Source organism: Panulirus ornatus, chromosome 7, assembly GCF_036320965.1.
Source record: "Panulirus ornatus isolate Po-2019 chromosome 7, ASM3632096v1, whole genome shotgun sequence".
NCBI lineage: Eukaryota > Metazoa > Arthropoda > Malacostraca > Decapoda > Palinuridae > Panulirus > Panulirus ornatus.
In genome coordinates, this window is record NC_092230.1 from 8,675,294 (window position 1) to 8,689,790 (window position 14,497).

The 14,497-nt window shown below is 42.9% G+C and overlaps 1 protein-coding gene across 1 annotated transcript in view; it reads right to left on the reverse strand.

Annotated features, from left to right (window-relative positions):
- Window positions 1–13,152, reverse strand: part of LOC139749408 (astacin-like) — a 60,509-nt gene extending 47,357 nt beyond the window's left edge. Inside the window, exons 1-5 of the mRNA XM_071663239.1 lie at window positions 13,015–13,152; window positions 12,655–12,740; window positions 7,935–8,099; window positions 7,156–7,336; window positions 5,998–6,274 (exon numbers count right to left, since the gene is read on the reverse strand). The gene's annotated coding sequence lies outside the window, so the exon portion shown is untranslated. The remainder of the gene's footprint in view (window positions 1–5,997; window positions 6,275–7,155; window positions 7,337–7,934; window positions 8,100–12,654; window positions 12,741–13,014) is intronic.
- Window positions 13,153–14,497: the final 1,345 nt, after the last annotated feature.

Consider the following 14,497-nt stretch of genomic DNA (forward strand, 5'->3'; position numbering starts at 1 on the left):
GTGGCGATGGGAATGAATAAAGGCAGACAGTATGAATTATGTACACGTGTATATATGTATATGTCTGTGTGTGTATATACATGTATACGTTGAGATGTATAGGTATGTATATTTGCGTGTGTGGACGTGTATGTATATACATGTGTATGTGGGTGGGTTGGGCCATTCTTTCGTCTGTTTCCTTGCGCTACCTCGCAAACGCGGGAGACAGCGACAAAGCAAAATGAATAAACAAATAAAATAAATATATATATATATATATATATATATATATATATATATATATATATATATATATATATAAGGCTCCAGTCACGGCCAAAAGTCCACATCAAGCAAGCCCGGGCCTTAATTACAATATAGAGAAATATGAAACGGGAAAAGACATGGGGAAAGTATTTATGAATTTTTGAGAAAGTGAAAAACTGTCTTTTGAAATGTGCCAGGTCATAGTTATTGGAAAACACATGAGAAAGTGGAAAGTTCCAAACCTTCGACTGGTAGGGAAAGAAGCAGTTGTCAAAACGGCCCGCCCTTGAGTTACTGATGGCCACACAGTTATGTGACGCAGCAGCTTGCCGAGTATTGCGTGGTCTAGCTACTGGTGGGGGGCACTTAATCAGCCAATTCTCGGGAGCAAAAATCAAAGTAATACCTATAGAAGAGGGAATGTAATCCAATACTGCAGCGTATAGCAAGGGGGTCAGTTTGGAAGTTAGCCTGGGACAGTTTATAAGAAGGACCGGTTTCGACTCAGCCATGTCAAGTAAGGATGCAGAGCTAGAACCAACCACCCCAGATGTGAGAGCAGTACTCCATACAAGGACGAATCAATCCCTTGTATAAACTGAGCAAGTGTTCAGAAGAGAAGAAATTTCGAAATCTAAACAGGACACCCAGTTTCTTAGAGGCAGACTTAGCTGTTCTTGTAATTTGGGGCTTCTGAGAAAAAGTGGACGTTATATTAATACCAAGTTTGTTCACCGAGTCAAGAGGTGGAATTACAGAAATGTCAAAGAAGAGACGAGAGTTGTGAGGAGTTTTCGATAGGTAGAAGGTTTTGTCTACCCCACAGAGATATACTGCCTCAAATCTGAGTTTATTGAGGAAGCTGTGTCAAGACGAGATGCAGATCAAGTGACAGAAGAGGGACCAGATCTGAAGGATGTCGGTGAATGTAGTGTTGAGTCGTCAGCGTGTGAGTAAATTCGATTATTTGTGAAGGAGAGGAAATCGTTGAAAAAATAAAAAAAAAAAATAAAAGGGTAACAGGACAAAACCTTGAGGGACAACGTTGTTGATGGAAAGAAAGGGTGGAGGCTGATCAATCAACAATCACAAAGATAAGGTTCTCCCTTTGCAGACATTCTTCATCGCTCCCACAGCCTTCGCCACCTCCCCCATCCTATGACTAGCTTCCTCTTCTATGGTTCCATTCGCTGCAAATTTCACTTCCAGAAACACTTCATTTCCTCCAATTTTCCTCCTTTCAAGTACCTCCCAACAAACGTGTCCCTCAGTCCTGCTGAACCGAACAACCTTGCTTTTGTTCACATTTGCTCTCAACTTTCTCCATTCACACACTTTTCCAAACTCAGTCACCAACTTCTGCAGTTTCTCACTCGAATCAGCCACCAGTGCTATACCATCAACGAGCCATCACTGACGCACGTCCCAGGCCCTCTCATTTACAACAGAATACTCGCCCCTCTCTCCAAGACAAATCAAACAACCATGGTGACATCACACACTCCTGCCACAGACCGACCTTTACCGAGAACCATTCACTCTCCTCTTTTCCTACTCGTTCACATGCCTTACATCCTATATGAAAACTTCTCTACTTCATGGAGTTTACCTCCCACATCATACATTCTTAATAACTTCCACAAAGCATCTCTATCAACCCTATCATATGCCTTCTCCAGATCCATAAATGCTACATACAAATCCATCTGTTTTTCTAAGTATTTCTCAAATACATTCTTACATACATTCTTCAAAGCAAAAATCTAATCCACACATCCTCTATCACTTCTGAAACCACACTGCTCTTCCCCAGTCTGATGCTCTATACATGTCTTCACTCTCTGTCAATACCCTCCCATATAATTTCCCAGGAATACTCATAACTTATACCTCTGTAATTTGAACACTCACCTTTATCCCCTTTGCCTTTGTACATTGCCACTATGCATGCATTCCGCCAATCCTTAGGCACTTCACCATGATCCATACTTACAATGAATATACTTACCAACCAATCAACAACACAATCACCTCCTTTCCTAATAGATTTAAATCTAAAAAGAGAGATATACACAAGTATACGTATGTAAGTAGGAGAGATTGTCAGAGAGCGTTATTGGATTACGTGTTAATTGATAGGCGTGTGAAAGAGAGACTTTTGGATGTTAATGTGCTGAGAGGGCCAACTGGAGGGATGTCTGATCATTATCTTGTGGAGGCGAAGATGAAGATTTGTAGAGGTTTTCAAAAAAGGGGAGAGAATGTTGGTGAAGAGAGTAGTGAGAGTAAGTGAGCTTGGAAAGGAGACATGTGAGAAAGTACCAGGAGAGATTGAGTGCAGAATGGAAAAAGGTGAGAGTAAATGACGTAAGGGGAGTGGGGGAGGAATGGCATGTATTCAAGGAAGCAGTGATGGCTTGCGCAAAAGATGCCTGTGGCATGAGAAAGGTGGGAGGTGGGGAGATTAGAAAGGGTAGTGAGTGGTGGGATGAAGAAGTAAGATTGTTAGTGAAAGAAGAGATTTTTTGGAAGGAAGTATTGCAAATGACTGGGTGATGTATAAAAGAAAGAGGCAGGAGGTCAAGAGAAGTGTGCAAGAGGTGAAAAACAGGGCAGATGAGAGTTGGGGTGAGAGAATATCATTAATCTTTAGGGAGAAGAAAGAGATGTTTTGGAAGGAGGTAAATAAAGTGCGTAAGACAAGAGAACAAATGGGAACATCGGTGAAGGGGGCTAATGGGGAGGTAATAACAAGCAGTGGGGAAGTGAGAAGGAGATGGAGTGAGTATTTTGAGGGTTTGTTGAATGTGTTTGATGATAGTGGCTGATATAGGGTGTTTTGGTCGAGGTGGTGTGCGAAGAGAGGGTCAGGGAGAATGGTTTGGTGAACAGAGAAGAGGTAGTAAAAGCTTTGCGGAAGATGAAAGCCGACAAGGCGGTGGCTTTGGATGGTGTTGCAGGGGAATTTACTAAAAAAGGGGGTGAATGTGTTGTTGACTGGTTGGTTAGGATAGTCAGTGTATGTATGGTTCATGGTGAAGTGCCTAAGGATTGGCGGAATGCATGCATTGTGCCATTGTACAAAGGCAAAGGGGATAAAGGTGAGTGTCCAAATTACAGAGGTGTAAGTTTGTTGAGTATTCCTGGGAAATTATATGGGAGGGTATTGACAGAGAGTAAAGGCATGTACAGAGCATCAGATTGGGGAAGAGCAGTGTGATTTCAGAAGCGGTAGAGGATGTGTGGATCAGGTGTTTGCTTTGAAAAATGTATGTGAGAAATACTTAGAAACGCAAATGGATTCGTATATAGCATTTATGGATCTGGAGAAGGCATATGATAAGAGTTGATAGAGATGCTTTGTGAAAGGTATTAAGAGTATATGGTGTGAGAGGCAAGTTGCTACAAGCAGTGAAAAGTTTCTATCAAGGATGTAAGGCATGTGTACGGGTAGGAAGAGAGGAAAGTGATTGGTTCCCAATGAATGTCGGTTTGCGGCAGGGGTGCGTGATGTCTCCATGGTTGCTTAATTTGTTTATGGATGGGGTTGTTAGGGAGGTGAATACAAGAGTTTTGGAGAGAGGAGCAAGTATGCAGTCTGTTGTGGATGAGAGGGATTGGAAAGTGAGTTCAGTTGTTGTTCGCTGATGATACAGCGCTGATGGCTGATTCGGGTGAGAAACTGCAAAAGTTGGTGACTGAGTTTGGTAAAGCGTGTTAAAGAAGAAAGCTGAGAGTAAATGTGAATAAGAGCAAGGTTATTAGGTACAGTAGGGTTGAGGGACAAGTTAACAGGGAGGTAAGTTTGAATGGAGAAAAACTGGAGGAAGTGAAGTGTTTTAGATATCTGGGAGTGGATTCAGCAGCGGATGGAACCATAGAAGTGGATGCGAGTCACACGATGGGGGAGTGGGTGAAGATTCTGGGAGCGTTGAAGAATGTGTGGAAGGCGAGAATGTTATCTTGGAGAGCAAAAATGGATATGTTTGAAGGAATAGTGGTTCCAACAATGTTGTATGGTTGCGAGGCATGGGCTATAGATAGGGTTGTGTGGAGGAGGGTGGAGGTGTTGGAAATGAGATGGCTGAGGACAATATGTGGTGTGAGGTGGTTTGATCGAGTAAGTAAAGAAAGGGTAAGAGAGATGTTTGATGAAAAAGGAGTGTGGTTGAGAGATCAGAAGAGGGTGTATTGAAATGGTTTGGTTACATGGAAAGAATGAGTGAGGAAAGATTGACAAAGAGGATATATGTGTCAGAGGTGGAGGGAACGAGGAGAATTGAGAGACCAAATTGGAGGTGGAAGGATGGAGTAAAATAGATTTTGAGTGATCGGGGCCTGAACATACAGGAAGGTGAAAGGCGTGAATTGGAACGACGTGGTATACCTGGGTCGACGTGCTGTCAATGGATTGAACCAGGGCATGTGAAGCGTCTTGGGGTAAACCATGGAAAATTTTGTGAGGCCTGGATGTGGAAAGGGAGCTGTGGTTTTGGTGCATTTCACATGGCAGCTAGAGACTGAGTGTGAACGAATGTGGCCTTTGTTGTCTTTTCCTTGCGCTACATTGCGCGCCCACGGGGGTAGCGGGGTGCCATTTCATGTGTGACGGGGTGGCGCCGAGAATGGATGAAGGCAGCAAGTATAAATATGTACATGTGTATATATGTATATGTCTGGGTATGTACACGCTGAAATGTATAGGTATGTATACGTGCGTGTGTTGGTGTTTATATATATATATATATATATATATATATATATATATATATATATATATATATATATATATATATATATATATATTCCCTGGGGATAGGGGAGAAAGAATACTTCCCACGTATTCCCTGCGTGTCGTAGAAGGCGACTAAAAGGGGTGGGAACAGGGGCCTGAAAATACTCCTCTCCTGTTTTACTTTTTTAAAAGAATGAACAGAGAAGAAGGGGCAAGTGAGGATTTTTCCCCTCCTCTCAGGTTCCGTCGTCTGTCTTTGACGCTACCTCGCTGACTTGGGAAATGGCGAATATGTATGTTGTGATGAAACAGATCCTTCAAGTACGAGAAAGATAAGTCACTTGCGACATGGGTTAAACCATGAGAACCAACAGATATGAACCTCCTCACAGTTCACGGTCACATCCCGCTGAGGTTCCCTGAGGAGGGCGAACACCTTCTGTCTCCTCTGTTAAGCCATATACATACACACACACACACACACACACACACACACACACACACACACACACATATATATATATATATATATATATATATATATATATATATATATATATATATATATATATATATATATATATTATTCTATTCATACTATTCGCCATTTCCCGCGTTAGCGAGGTAGCGTTAAGAACAGAGGACTGGGCCTCTGAGGGAATATCCTCACCTGGCCCCCTTCTCTGTTCCTTCTTTTGGAAAATTAAAAAAATAAACAAGAAGGGAGGATTTCCAGCCCCCCGCTCCCTCCCCTTTTAGTCGCCTTCTACGACACGCAGGGAATACGTGGGAAGTATTCTTTCTCCCCTATCCCCAGGGATATATATATATATATATATATATATATATATATATATATATATATATATATATATATACATATGACGTCCCCCCTGCAACATAGACGTGGTACCCACCAGGTATATGACGTACCACCCCCCCGTCAACACAGACGTGGTACCCACCAGGTATATGACGTACCACCCCACCGTCAACACAGACGTGGTACCCACCAGGTATGACGTCCTCATAATGAATGATGACGTAGTCGTCCCGATCATTACGGTCGTGCTCGCAGTAGAAGGCGATGATGGCGTGCATCCGCTCTCGTGTGTGTGGATAAATGACCGTGCCGTCGTAGATTGCAGCTGGTGACGCCCTGGGCCAACACCTGCCTGCCACCGATCGTGCGCTGACGAAGGACCAACACCTGCAGGAGGCCAGCGGTAGCAACTGTGTCCTAACGCTGGTGAATTCCAACCAGACCCTCACCCGCTTCCCAGTTCCGTGCTGCTGAGGAAGGGAAGATAAATATTAGAACAAAGAGAGAGAGAGAGAGAGAGAGAGAGAGAGAGAGAGAGAGAGAGAGAGAGAGAGAGAGAGAGAGAGAGAGAGATGGAACGACGGGCGATAAAAGTTAGGCATTAGGGAACAGAGAGGAGCAGAAAAGGCAAGGAAATAAACTCTAAGTGTAAAAAGACAATATGCCACACCTGTCGAATGCTGTGGAGGTGTCGAAGGCCAACGCAAGAGATCTCGCAGAAATCTGAGACAGGAGAATGAAACGTTGAGTCACAGAACAATAGGGTTTGAATCCCTTTTAGAAATAAAATTTGAATATCTGTCTTTGGTTTCAGAGACCAACATTTCACATTTAGATCCCATGGTGTGGAGAGCAAGTGGTGAGCATAAGGAATCTGAGATCATTAAATTACGTGTGGTTGATTTATTTATAAGCTCAAGAGCTACGAATATAGCGAGTAGATCAGTGGAACGAACTTCCACAGTGAAGTTCATATTGATGATCAAGAAAAAAAGGATGTGAATTCTAAGTTCTTTTTTTTTTAGAAAGTGATGGTTAAGCAGAGTTTCAAAGGCTTTGGAGGCAATAGAAGTGAGAGCAGTGAGGCGATAGGTGGAGGGGCTTTGGAGGCAAGAGAAGAGCGAGCAGTGAGGCAATCGTTGGAGGGACTCTGGAGGCAACAGAAGTGCGAGCAGTGAGGCGATCGTTGGAGAGGATTAGAGCCCCTCTCCTTTTTTTTCTTGGAGGTGGGTTGCACTCAAAGCAAGCTTTCATGAGAAGGAAAACCTATTCAGTGTTAGACAGAAGAGAGATAAAGGGACCAAGGATTAAGGGCACATTCCCTGAGGAATCAAGGAGGCATACCAACCTGAGCCATACAAACTCTGTCCAGTGGAACTGGGGCCACTACTCGGTAGACCCTGCCTGAGGGTATCATAGCAGGAGGTGCGGGTGTTCTGTGGGAGAGGAGGAGGTGCGTGGGTTCCCAGTCGTCAGCCGCTGAAACCGTCCAGGACTCCTCTGCCAGTGGCGCCGTCTCGACTCCTCGGCTGGAGAACCCTCGACCATGAATACTAAATCATGATTTTTTGATGGTATGGAAGGAGGTAAATCTTGAATCAACAACATGATATTGGTGTGCGAGTCACATGTTGGGAAAGTGTTACGTAGATCCCCTACGTAAGAGTGTGTGTGTTTGTTTATGGAATGATAATCAATATGTCATTGAAGTAAAGAGATAAGATTACACGCTGGGAACACGAAAATTTACCACACTGCTGGTTCACTGCGGTGTGGAGGAAAAGTGTTTCGGAGGATGTGAAAGTGTCTTTGTAACTTGGATATAGACATGGCAGCGAATAGAACCAGGGGAGCTGGTGTCTACCAAAGGGTTTGGCTTTTATGTATATCTCCACAGAGGCGATTGAAGACTTGGATTGAGGTACGAGGGCTGCCCTGCCCTGAACACGAACACAAACTCACCCATGTAACCAATGGATACTGAACCCCACCAGTATATGCTGGCGGCAAACACGATAAAGAAAATGACACAAATGAACTTTATCCCTAAATTTCATGAAAGCAGACATGGTAGAAGCATATATATATATATATATATATATAATCCCTTGCAATCCTAATACTTACGTTTTTCGACACGGTAAACCATCAGATCAAAACGCTATCAATCCGCTGTCGTCGGCGACGATCTCCAGGTACTTCTACTGGTGGCAAGTCCTCTTGACGACCCTGATGCAAGTCGTCTTCTCAACGTCATCCATGCCTTCCTTGACTGTCTCCTGGTAACTAGTTCTAGTATAGAGTGGGATATGATTACTCTCGTTTTCTCTTTACCGTGAAATCCATTCCTAGCCACAACTTGATTGCCTGACCGATCCTTACCTAATTGTTATGGCTAAATTATCTTATAAATATTGGGTTATCATATCTTATTTAATGACACAATTCTCTGTTCTGGAATCCTAACCTGTTCATCTTGCATGTATGTACCGAATGCTAACTTGACGTAGATTTATTTATAGACATATTCTTGCACTCAGCTTTCCTATTCCTGATTATTTGTTTTACATTTAGTTATGCTACTTCAACTCTCTTTCTCAAAGATTCAAGTTGACTTGTTCCCATTCTGGTTCTGTTTCATAATTCTTTTTTTCCTTTTGCTTAATCGCTGTCTCCCGCGTTAGCGAGGTAGCGCAAGGAAACAGACGAAAGAATGGCCCAACCCACCCTCATACACATGTATATACATACACGTCCACACATGCACATATACATACCTATACATCTCAACGCATACATATATATACACACACAGACATATACATATATACACATGTACATAAATTCATACTGTCTGCCTTTATTCATTCCATCGCCACCCCGCCACACATGAAATAATAACCCCCTCCCCCTTATGTGCGCGAGGTAGCGCTAGGAAAAGACAACAAAAGCCACATTCGTTCACACTCAGTCTCTAGCTGTCATGTAATAATGCACCGAAACCACAGCTCCCTTTCCACATCTAGGCCCCACAGAACTTTCCATGGTTTACCCCAGACGCTTCACATGCCCTGGTTCAATCCATTGACAGCACGTCGACCCCGGTATACCACATTGTTCCAATTCACTCTATTTCTTGCACGCCTTTCACCCTCCTGCATGTTCAGGCCCCGGTCACTCAAAATCTTTTTCACACCATCTTTCCACCTCCAATTTGGTCTCCCACTTCTCCTCGTTCCCTCTACCTCTGACACATATATCCTCTTGGTTAATCTTTCCTCACTCATTCTCTCCATGCGACCAAACCATTTCAACACACCCTCTTCTGCTCTCTCAACCACACTTTCAACACACCCTCTTCTGCTCTCTCAACCACACTCTTTATATTACCACACATCTCTCTTACCCTATTATTACTTACTCGATCACACCACCTCACACCACATGTTGTCCTCAAACATCTCATTTCCAGCATATCCACCCTCCTCCGCATAACTCTATCCATAGCCCACGCCTCGCAACCATATAACATTGTCGGAACCACTATTCCTTCAAACATATTCATTTTTGCTTTCCGAGATGAAGTTCTCGACTTCCATACATTCTTCAACGCTCCCAGAACTTTCGCCCCTTCTCACACCCTATGATTCACTTCCGCTTTCATGGTACCATCCGCTGCCAAATCCACTCCCAGATATCTAAAACACTTCACTTCCTCCAGTTTTTCTCCATTCAAACTTACCTCCCAATTGACTTGTCCCTCAACCCTACTGTACCTAATAACCTTGCTCTTATTCACATTTACTCTGAGCTTTCTTCTTTCACACACTTTACCAAACTCAGTCACCAGCTTCTGCAGTTTCTCACACGAAACGGTCACCAGCGCTGTATCATCAGCGAACAACAACTCACTCACTTCCCAAGCTCTCTCATCCACAACAGACTACATACTTGCCCCTCTTTCCAAAACTCTTGCATTCACCTACCTAACAACCTCATTCATAAACAAATTAAACAACCATGGAGACATCACACACCCTGCCGCAAACCTACATTTACTGAGAACCAATCACTTTCCTCTCTTCCTACACGTACACATGCCTTACATCATCGATAAAAACTTTTCACTGCTTCTAACAACTTGCCTCCCACGCCATATATTCTTAATACCTTCCACAGAGAGAATCTCTGTCAACTCTATCATATGCTTTCTCTAGATCCATAAATGCTACATACAAATCCATTTGCTTTTCTAAGTATTTCTCACATACATTCTTCAAAGCAAACACCTGATCCACATATCCTCTACCACTTCTGAAACCACACTGCTCTTCCCCAGTCTGATGCTCTGTACATGCCTTCACTCACTTAATCAATACCCTCCCATATAATTTCCCAGGAATACTCAACAAACTTATACCTCTGTAATTTGAGCACTCACTTTTATCCCCTTTGCCTTTGTACAATGGCACTATGCAAGTATTCCGCCAATCCTCAGGCACCTCACCATGAGTCGTACATACATTAAATAACCTTACCAACCAGTCACCCCCTTTTTTAACAAATTCCACTGCAATACCTTCGAAACCCGCTGCCTTACCGACTTTCATCTTCCGAAAAGCTTTTACTACCTCTTCTCTGTTTACCAAATCATTTTCCCTAACCCTCTCACTTTGCACACCACCTCGACCAAAACACCCATTATCTGCCACTCTATCATCAAACACATTCAACAAACCTTCAAAATACTCACTCCATCTCCTTCTCACATCACCACTACTTGTTATCACCTTCCCATTAGCCTCTTCACTGAAATTCCCATTTGTTCCCTTGTCTTACGCACTTTATTTACCTCCTTCCAGAACATCTTTTTATTCTTCCTAAAATTTAATGATACTCTCTCACCCCAACTCTCATTTGCCCTCTTTTTCACCTCTTGCACCTTTCCCTTGACCTCCTGCCTCTTTCTTTTATACATCTCCCACTCATTTGCATTATTTCCCTGCGAAAATCGTCCAAATGCCTCTCTCTTATCTTTCACTGATAATCTTGCTTCTTCATCCCACCACTCACTACCCTTTCTAATCTGCCCACCTCCCACGCTTCTCTTACCACAAGCATCTTTTGCGCAAGCCATCACTGCTTCCCTAAATATATCCCATTCCTCCCCCACTTCCCTTACGTCCTTTGTTCTCACCTTTTTCCATTCTGTACTCAGTCTCTCCTGGTACTTCCTCACACAAGTCTCCTTCCCAAGTTCACTTACTCTCACCACTCTCTTCATCCAACATTCTCTCTTCCTTTCTGAAAACTTCTACAAATCTTCACCTCAGCCTCCACAAGATAATGATCAGACATCCCTCCAGTTGCACCTCTCAGCACATTAACATCCAAAAGTCTCTCTTTCGCGCGTCTATCAATTAACACGTAATCCAATAACGCTCCCTGGCCATCTCTCCTACTTACATACGTATACTTATGTATATCTCGCTTTTTATACCGGGTATTCCCAATCACCAGTCCTTTTTCAGCACATAAATCTACAAGCTCTTCACCATTTCCATTTACAACACTGAACACCCCACGTACACCAATTATTCCCTCAACTGCCACATTACTCACCTTTGCATTCAAATCACCCATCACTATAACCCGGTCTCGTTCATCAAAACTACTAACACACACTCAGCTGCTCCCAAAACACTTGCCTCTCATGATCTTTCTTCTCATGCCCAGGTGCATATGCACCAATAATCACCCATCTCTCTCCATCAACTTTCAGTTTTACCCATATCAATCTAGAGTTTACTTTCTTACACTCTATCACATACTCCCACCACTCCCGTTTCAGGAGTAGTGCTACTCCTTCCCTTGCTCTTGTCCTCTCACTAACCCCTGACTTTACTCCCAAGACATTCCCAAACCACTCTTCACCATCACCCTTTAGCTTCGTTTCACTCATAAATATTGCTTTTATTTTTTTAACATCTTGGTAGCAACACCGTTATGTCTGTCCTACCGTACCCTCTCTTGGCGATTTTTGTGGACACTTGGCTGTCCTAGTTCTGATTGTTTCTTCAACATATCCATTGTTGGTCCCAAGCCAGATGGGCTAAGTGGGTGATTGTGAGGACCCCAGGCCAGATGGGCCAGGTGGGTGATTTTGAGGACCCCAGGCCAGATGGGCCAGGTGGGTGATAGAGAGGACCCCAGGCCAGATGGGCCAGGTGGGTGATTGTGAGGATCCCAGGCCAGACGGGCCAGCTGGGTGATTGTGAGGATCCCAGGCCAGATGGCCAGTTGGAGATAAGCAAGTCCACCTGGACGACTGGTATCAGCGGCTGCTTTACTCCGCGTCCTACAGCCATGTTGTGATCTTGAAGGTCCACAGTTCTATCCTACTCTGACGTCTTTTACTTTCTATTATGACGAACGAACGTATTTTCAGTGTACCTCCTTCATTGACATGAAAAAAAAAGAGATTTCGAATCACAGAATGTTCATGTATATTTTATCTATTCACTCATACATGACAACGTGTTATTCATACGAAATATAGACAGTTTTGCCACAATAAAACTATCATCATTTCAACAGAATAACATATGTTATCATATATACACTTTGCTGAATACAGTTGGAAAGTTACCGAATGAATCATTAAGATTCTGTTCGATTCGAAACCTGGTTCATTTCAGCTACGGCGACTCAAAATACACCGCAATATAAAAGCTAACGCTTCATTTAAACTCACTGTGGCTCTTCTTATCTTCTGTATCACACACACACACACACACACACACACACACACAGCCCTATAGCGCTAAGGCAACACAAGGCCACTTACTGACGGAGGAACCGAACACACACGAAACGTTGGCGCTGGATCAGAGGTTCTCTCGTTGCCAAGGATGACGACGCGCTCCCTCTGGTCTTTATAGGCCAGGGTCACCAAGGTCATGTAGGTCAGGTGAGGTCGCCAACACAGCAGGCAGGATGAAAGGTAGCGAAGAGAAACGGTGATTAGTAGTGTTCTTACGGTAGTTTCGTATCCACGGCGAAGCACTTGTTACATACAAAACAAGGGTAACATCTTACTTCAGAATTTACAGTGGATCTAAATCTACTTTTGTAAGTGCTTAAGAGCAATCAAAAGTATTAAGTAAACTACGTCTTGGAGAACCAAGTTCCAGATGGACTTAATTACCCCCTAGGTTCCCTGACCAGCGATGGAAGAGGTGTGCGTCGTACATAGCCTTCGCTGCCGTGGGATGGGTTTAGGACGGCTTCGCGCCACTGCCGCAGGCAGCGAGCGACCCCCAGACACGACCACCAGGGACAGACTCCATGAGACACACTGCTGGGATCACAACTGCTGTGATTTGAGGAGAAAGAGAGATCAACGGCGGTGAGTGAATAGCAAATGTGTTATATAGATGGATGATAGTGTTAATATCAGCAAGAATGCCTAAGAAATATACATATCGTCATTTACAGCGAGTGAATTAGATAATGCAGTAAAGAAACATCGAAATACCAAGGAGACACACTCGTGACGGTAACTCGAAGTAATGATAGACGAACGAGTGACATTTTACGGGACTAACCTGGTTATAGTTTGTGTATAGATGTGACTAACCTGGTTATAGACTGTGCATAGATGTTACGTTTGATGCAAAGTATGTTCTAATTATTCATTATTAATTATGAACCATTAGTGTAGTAATCATACTTTTTTCAATGTACTGACATGCACTCATGATTTACTTTTGCTGTGATATATTTCAAACTATATATATATATATATATATATATATATATATATATATATATATATATATATATATATATATATATCTTTTTCTTTCAAACTATTCGCCATTTCCCGCGTTAGCGAGGTAGCATTAAGAACAGAGGACTGGACCTTTGAGGGAATATCCTCACCTGGCCCTATTCTCTGTTCCTTCTTTTGGAAAATTAAAAAAAAAAAAAATGTCACCATAACCAACTTTATATACATGTACTCATATACTCAAGATATCACTATAACCATCTTTATATGTGTACTCGTAGACTCAATATATCACAATAACCAACTTTATATATGTACTCTTATACTCAAGATATCACAGTTTTCTTCCATCTAATATTTAGAAAACTGTTTTCAATATGATATTTACAGGTGTGGACGGATCTCCTGGGGGATACAACAGTCGTAGCTTAGCCTTGAAAATAAATGGAAATCCGACACTTCGAGTTGACCCGGCACTTCACACGAGAGGTCTTCAGGTGGTGATAAACCCACAATAGTCCGTTTATCATTTATCGTTCTCATGGTAAACTTCCGTGGAACTATTTCTGTTCTACACTGATAAGAACCGTCTTTATAACACTGCAAAACAGAATATGAAACCAAGTTGAATAAATCCTGGGTAACTGAAGGAGAGTTCCTCGGCTTCTCGTGAGGTAATGTTTACATTCGATAGAATGACGTTCCCATTTTGAAATCCCACGGGTTAGCAGCTAGACTCTGGCGCCTTGGTGCCGGACGTAAGAAAATGATGATGACTTACATTATGATCGGAAAGGGGCAGTGCCAAACATAAGATAACGATGATGATGACACAATTATGAGCGAAGGGTACAGAGAAGACATGGATGGGGCACTACCAGCCCCAGGAACGTGGGAA